Raw genomic sequence first — 7,500 nt, forward strand, 5'->3', positions numbered from 1 at the left:
CTCGCCTGATCGTTCGAGAGGTAGGTGCCGAGAGGTACGCCGCCGTGTGCGGAAGGAAGCAACAACGACTGGCCGCCACGGGCGTGACCTCTCGCGCCCGAGAATCTGCTCTCGGCCAAGGCTTTCGGCGCTCGCACGACACTTGCAACCAGCCGGCGTGCGGCGCCTGACTTCAATCAGGTTTCTGGGAACGCCCCGACATGTGCCTCTGTGCAACCCGTTAACCGTGACACATGCGACTGCAACCCAAGGGAACCAGGCACGGGAACGCCGCCGCCCCGCGTCGCCTGAAAACAGACTTGGGCACCCTGGCCTCCAGGTGTGCCCGAAAACAAGACAAGAGGTGCCCAGTCACAAAGGCTAAACCTCGACAGACATTTTATAATGTGTCTTCTACCATATATGTCTGTCTCTTCTTGAATTATTGTACAAGGATATATATATATATAATTGTGTCTTTGTTTTCTCGCCATTAAAAACTTTGTAAGTGTTTCTCTCTCGCCACAGAAAAAACACTTTGTCTGTTTTTTTTACAAGTATGTTTCTCACACAAGAGTTCACAGAAACACATTGTTTGTATCAGAGTTACCGCCGGCTCGGACTCTGACCGATTTTTAGGCCGGCAAATGAGTTCGAAAAGTCCGTCAAAATTGTTGCTAAAACCCCTTGAGGACTTCCGAGTGCTCATTGGTAAGGCCTTCGATTTGAAATCGGGACCGTACCTCAAAGTAGCACTTTCCTGGGTACTTTCAAAGTGCTACCGCTGCCAGAAAATGTTCTAAAAATCGTGTTCCCGAAAATCTCCGGGCACCCCGCCAACCCCTCGTGACGCCAAATGCAAATGGCAAATCGGCGGGAGGTCGCCCGGTAGTCCATCCGAGGAAGGCGCTCCAAATCCCCGCAAATCGACTTTTTCAAAACCTCATCGGCACTACCGAGGGCAAGTGGTTAACCAGCTGTCCGAGACACTCGACCACAAATGCAAGTGGCAGCTCGGCGGGACCAATCCACTCCACCTTAGCGGGAACACCCCCACTGTGTCCCCGGTACCACGGCTGGACACGACCTCATACACTTCCGAGGGCAAGTGATTAACTAACGGTAGGGTGCACTTTTCATATATGCACGTGCCCCATCGGCGGGACCAATCCACTCCTCCGTTCCGCTCTCCTGCAACCTTGGCCCCGGTAAAGCGGCGGCACAGGACCTCATAGACCTCCTGGAAGTCGCCAGAGGCTAAGTCCGACTGGTTTATGACTTGCCACTGCCTGGACCTGCCCCCACAGGCTAAGTCCGACTGGTTTATGACTTGCCACTGTCTCCACCTCCCTCCACAGGCTAAGTCCGACTGGTTTATGACTTGCCACTGTCTCCACCAGCCTCCACAGGCTAAGTCCGACTGGTTTATGATTTGCCACTGTCTCCACTGGTTCATGACTTGCCACTGCCTGGACCTGCCCCCACAGGCTAAGTCCGACTGGTTTATGACTTGCCACTGTCTCCACCTTCCCTCCACAGGCTAAGTGCGACTGGTTTATGACTTGCCACTGTCTCCACCAGCCTCCACAGGCTAAGTCCGACTGGTTTATGATTTGCCACTGTCTCCACTGGTTCATGACTTGCCACTGCCTGGACCTGCCTCCACAGGCTAAGTCCGACTGGTTTATGACTTGCCACTGTCTCCACCAGCCTCCACAGGACAAGTCCGACTGGTTTATGATTTGCCACTGTCTCCACTGGTTCATGACTTGCCACTGCCTGGAACTGCCTCCACAGGCTAAGTCCGACTGGTTTATGACTTGCCACTGTCTCCACCAGCCTCCACAGGCTAAGTCCGACTGGTTTATGATTTGCCACTGTCTCCACTGGTTCATGACTTGCCACTGCCTGGCCCTGCCTCCACAGGCTGAGTCCGACTGGTTTATGATTTGCCACTGGTTCATGACTTGCCACTGCCTGGACCTGCCTCCACAGGCTGAGTCCGACTGGTTTATGATTTCCCACTGGTTCATGACTTGCCACTGCCTGGACCTGCCTCCACAGGCTGAGTCCGACTGGTTTATGATTTGCCACTGGTTCATGACTTGCCACTGCCTGGCCCTGCCTCCACAGGCTGAGTCCGACTGGTTTATGATTTGCCACTGGTTCATGACTTGCCACTGCCTGGACCTGCCTCCACAGGCTGAGTCCGACTGGTTTATGATTTGCCACTGGTTCATGACTTGCCACTGCCTGGACCTGCCTCCACAGGCTTAAGTCCGACTGGTTTATGACTTGCCACTGTCTCCACTGGTTCATGACTTGCCACTGCCTGGCCCTGCCTCCACAGGCTGAGTCCGACTGGTTTATGATTTCCCACTGGTTCATGACTTGCCACTGCCTGGACCTGCCTCCACAGGCTGAGTCCGACTGGTTTATGATTTCCCACTGGTTCATGACTTGCCACTGCCTGGACCTGCCTCCACAGGCTGAGTCCGACTGGTTTATGATTTGCCACTGGTTCATGACTTGCCACTGCCTGGCCCTGCCTCCACAGGCTGAGTCCGACTGGTTTATGATTTGCCACTGGTTCATGACTTGCCACTGCCTGGACCTGCCTCCACAGGCTGAGTCCGACTGGTTTATGATTTGCCACTGGTTCATGACTTGCCACTGCCTGGCCCTGCCTCCACAGGCTGAGTCCGACTGGTTTATGATTTGCCACTGGTTCATGACTTGCCACTGTCTCCACCAGCCTCCACAGGCTAAGTCCGACTGGTTTATGATTTGCCACTGTCTCCACCAGCCTCCACTGGTTCATGACTTGCCACCGACTCGGCCAGCCTCCCCAGGCGAAGCGCGGGCGTTTGGTGACAATTCCAAGGCAGACCAAGGCAAACACGGCCCCTTGCGCGGCGGGGAGCCGTGCCCGGCCTCGGCGGGGCGTCGGGCCGCCGTTTGGAGCGCCGGCCGAAAACCCGAAAAAAGGGCGAAAATCGGAAAGAATTCGCGCCCGATCGGGCCGAGCGGCCGGCGGGGCGGCAGCCCGGGTCGGTCTCCGCAGACCTGGAGGCTCGAGGGGACCTTTCCGACCAAAGTCCATTTCTCGATTTTCCACCTCCTACCAATCTGCAGGTACCCCGCCAACCCCTCGGGACGCCAAACGCAAATGGCAAATCGGCGGGAGGGCGCCCGGTAGTCCATCCGAGGAAGGCGCTCCAAGTCCCCGCAGATCGGCTTTTTCAAAACCTCATCGGCACTACCGAGGGCAAGTGGTTAACCAGCTGTCCGAGACACTCGACCACAAATGCAAGTGGCAGCTCGGCGGGACCAATCCGCTCCCTTTAGCGGGAACACCCCCACTGTGTCCCCGGTACCACGGCTGGACACGACCTCATACACTTCCGAGGGCAAGTGATTAACTAACGGTAGGGTGCACTTTTCATATATGCACGTGCCCCATCGGCGGGACCAATCCACTCCTCCGTTCCGCTCTCCTGCAACCTTGGCCCCGGTAAAGCGGCGGCACAGGACCTCATAGACCTCCTGGAAGTCGCCAGAGGCTAAGTCCGACTGGTTTATGACTTGCCACTGCCTGGCCCTGCCTCCACAGGCTAAGTCCGACTGGTTTATGATTTGCCACTGGTTCATGACTTGCCACTGCCTGGCCCTGCCTCCACAGGCTGAGTCCGACTGGTTTATGACTTGCCACTGCCTGGACCTGCCTCCACAGGCTAAGTCCGACTGGTTTATGACTTGCCGCTGCCTGGACCAGCCTCCACAGGCTAAGTCCGACTGGTTTATGACTTGCCACAGTCTCCGCCAGACTCCACTGGTTCATGACTTGCCACCGCCTCGACCAGCCTCCCCAGGCTAAGTCCGAGCGTTGCGGTGGCCATGCCAGTGCCGACGAGGTCTGATCCGGTCCCTCGCGCTCCGGGGAGCCGTGCCCGGCCTCGGCGGGGCGTCGGGCCGCCGTTTGGAGCGCCGGCCGAAAACCCGAAAAAAGGGCGAAAATCGGAAGAAATTCGCGCCCGATCGGGCCGAGCGGCCGGCGGGGCGGCAGCCCGGGTCGGTCTCCGCAGACCTGGAGGCTCGAGGGGACCTTTCCGACCAAAGTCCATTTCTCGATTTTCCACCTCCTACCAATCTGCAGGTACCCCGCCAACCCCTCGTGACGCCAAACGCAAGTGGCAGACCAGCGGGACGGACCACCGGTAGTCATGCCGGGAATGAGGTCTCGGCGTCGGCATAAGGTGGGTGGATCGGACCCCATCCGGCCTACGGTTCTTTTTCAAAACGGCGCCCCCGGCCCCCGCCGGCGGCGGCCTTGGCGGCCGGGTGGGCGCCCCTCCTCGAATCGCCACCCTGCCCCGGGGTGAGCCGCTTCGCCGCCGCCCGGCGCCGTCAACAACCTTGTCCTGGTTTATGACTTGTCACCGCCGCTGGTTTATGACTTGTCACCGCCGCTGGTTTATGACTTGTCACCGCCGCTGGTTTATGACTTGTCAGCACCGGCGGACGGCCTCTCGCCGCCCTTTGGACGCCCCGGCGGCGGACCGTGACCCCCCACGGCTGGCCCGCGCGGGGCCCGCCACCCGCCCAAGGGGCGCCCCCTGCCGTTCGCCCACCTAACGCACGGCTGGAACAGCACCAAGCCCCGCAGCCGGCCAACGGCGGCACACACTGACCGCAGCCCACCGGAGGCACGTCGGGCCGTGGCCGTACCCCGCCCGACAGCGCCCCCTGCGGGCCACGGACCAGGCGGACGTTGGGACGAGACGATCCCCGGCCGAGGCGCTCTCTGAGCCCGCCAGGGACCGGTGCACCGCCGGCGGACGCTGCACCCGGTACACGAGCGCCCTCTGCCCGCCGGGGACCGGTGCACCGCCGGGGGAGTCTGCACCGGGCCCAGGAGCTCCCTCTGCCCGCCAGGAACCGGGGGGACCGCCGGCGGAGGCTGCACCGGGCCCAGCAGGTCACTCTGCCCGCCAGGGACCGGGGGGACCGCCGGCGGAGGCTGAGCCCGGCCCAGGAGCTCCCTCTGCCCGCCAGGAACCGGGGGGACCGCCGGCGGAGGCTGAACCCGGCCCAGGAGGTCACTCTGCCCGCCAGGGACCGGGGGGACCGCCGGCGGAGGCTGCACCGGGCCCACGAGCTCCCTCTGCCCGCCAGGGACCGGGGGGACCGCCGCCGGAGGCTGCACCCGGCCCAGGAGCTCCCTCTGCCCGCCAGGGACCGGGGGGACCGCCGGCGGAGGCTGCACCCGGCCCAGGAGGTCCCTCTGCCCGCCAGGGACCGGGGGGACCGCCGGCGGAGGCGGCACCGGGCCCAGGAGCTCCCTCTGCCCGCCAGGGACCGGGGGGACCGCCGCCGGAGGCTGCACCCGGCCCAGGAGCTCCCTCTGCCCGCCAGGGACCGGGGGGACCGCCGGCGGAGGCTGCACCCGGCCCAGGAGGTCCCTCTGCCCGCCAGGGACAGGGTGTAACGCCGGCGGAGGCTGCCTCCGGCCCAGGAGGTCCGTCTGCCCGCCAGGGACCGGGGGGACCGCCGAGGAGTCTCTGCCCGTCCCAGATACTCCCTATCCCTACCCCTAACCGTATCCCTAACCCTATCGCCTAACCCTAACCCTATCCCTAACCCTAACCCTAACCCTATCCCTAACTCTAACCCCATCGCCTAACCCTAACCCTATCCCTAACCCTATCCCTAACCCTAACCCTATCCCTAACCCTAACCCTAACCCTATCCCTAACCCTAACCCTATCCCTAACGCTAACCCTAACCCTATCCCTAACCCTAACCCTAACCCTAACCCTATCCCTAACCCTAACCCTAACCCTATCCCTAACCCTATCGCCTAACCCTAACCCTATCCCTAACCCTATCGCCTAACCCTAACCCTAACCCTATCCCTAACCCTATCCCTAACCCTAACCCTATCCCCTAACCCTAAACCTATCCCTAACCCTAACCCTAACCCTAGCTCTAACCCCATCGCCTAACCCTAACCCTATCCCTAACCCTAACCCTATCCCTAACCCTAACCCTAACCCTAACCCTAACCCTATCGCCTAACCCTATCCCTAACCCTAACCCTATCCCTAACCCTAACCCTAACCCTATCCCTAACCCTAACCCTATCCCTAACCCTAACCCTATCGCCTAACCCTAACCCTATCCCTAACCCTAACCCTATCGCCTAACCCTAACCCTATCCCTAACCCTAACCCTATCGCCTAACCCTAACCCTATCCCTAACCCTAACCCTATCCCTAACCCTAACCCTAACCCTATCCCTAACCCTAACCCTAACCCTATCCCTAACCCTAACCCTAACCCTATCCCTAACCCTATCGCCTAACCCTATCCCTAACCCTAACCCTATCCCTAACCCTATCGCCTAACCCTAAACCGAACCCCAACCGCAACCCCCAACACCAAAAGGCACCGGGCCGTAAGCCTGCACCCGCACCGGCAGTGCCCTAGCCCCCTCGGGGAAGAAGGGACTCCGTCTCCACACCGCACCCGCCCCAGCTGCGCTCTCTCCCCGCCACCGCCGAAGGCACACGATTTGAACCGCTCCTCCCGTCCGGGGAAGCACACTCGGCAGCACGCCAACCTCCTTCCCAACGGGACCAGGACCGAAGGGCACACAGACCCTCCACCACCCCACCAACGTGACCCCAAGCCCGGGCACCCCCTTCAAATTCGCCCGCTGGGACGTGTATTAAGCCCGGCAACAGTTATTCAAGCAAAACCGCAGCCGCAAGTTGAAGTGACAACTCATTAACCAAAACAATATTGGGCAAGTCATAAACCACTTTCCACTCTGGACAAGTCATAAACCAGTTTCCTCTCTGGACAAGTCATAAACCAGTTGGACAAGTCATAAACCACTTTCCACTCTGGACAAGTCATAAACCAGTTGGACAAGTCATAAACCACTTTCCTCTTTGGACAAGTCATAAACCAGTTTCCTCTCTGGACAAGTCATAAACCAGTTGGACAAGTCATAAACCACTTTCTTCTCTGGACAAGTCATAAACCACTTTCCTCTCTGGACAAGTCATGAACCACTTTCTTCTCTGGACAAGTCATAAACCACTTTCCTCTCTGGACAAGTCATGAACCAATTTCCTCTCTGGACAAGTCATAAACCACTTTCTTCTCAGGACAAGTCATAAACCACTTTCCTCTTTGGACAAGTCATAAACCAGTTTCCTCTCTGGACAAGTCATAAACCAGTTGGACAAGTCATAAACCACTCTCCTCTCTGGACAAGTCATAAACCAGTTGGACAAGTCATAAACCACTTTCCACTCTGGACAAGTCATAAACCAGTTTCCTCTCTGGACAAGTCATAAACCAGTTGGACAAGTCATAAACCACTCTCCTCTCTGGACAAGTCATAAACCACTTTCTTCTCTGGACAAGTCATAAACCACTTTCCTCTTTGGACAAGTCATAAACCAGTTTCCTCTCTGGACAAGTCATAAACCAGTTGGACAAGTCATAAAC

The sequence above is a fragment of the Scyliorhinus torazame genome, unplaced genomic scaffold (genome assembly GCF_047496885.1).
Source record: "Scyliorhinus torazame isolate Kashiwa2021f unplaced genomic scaffold, sScyTor2.1 scaffold_376, whole genome shotgun sequence".
NCBI lineage: Eukaryota > Metazoa > Chordata > Chondrichthyes > Carcharhiniformes > Scyliorhinidae > Scyliorhinus > Scyliorhinus torazame.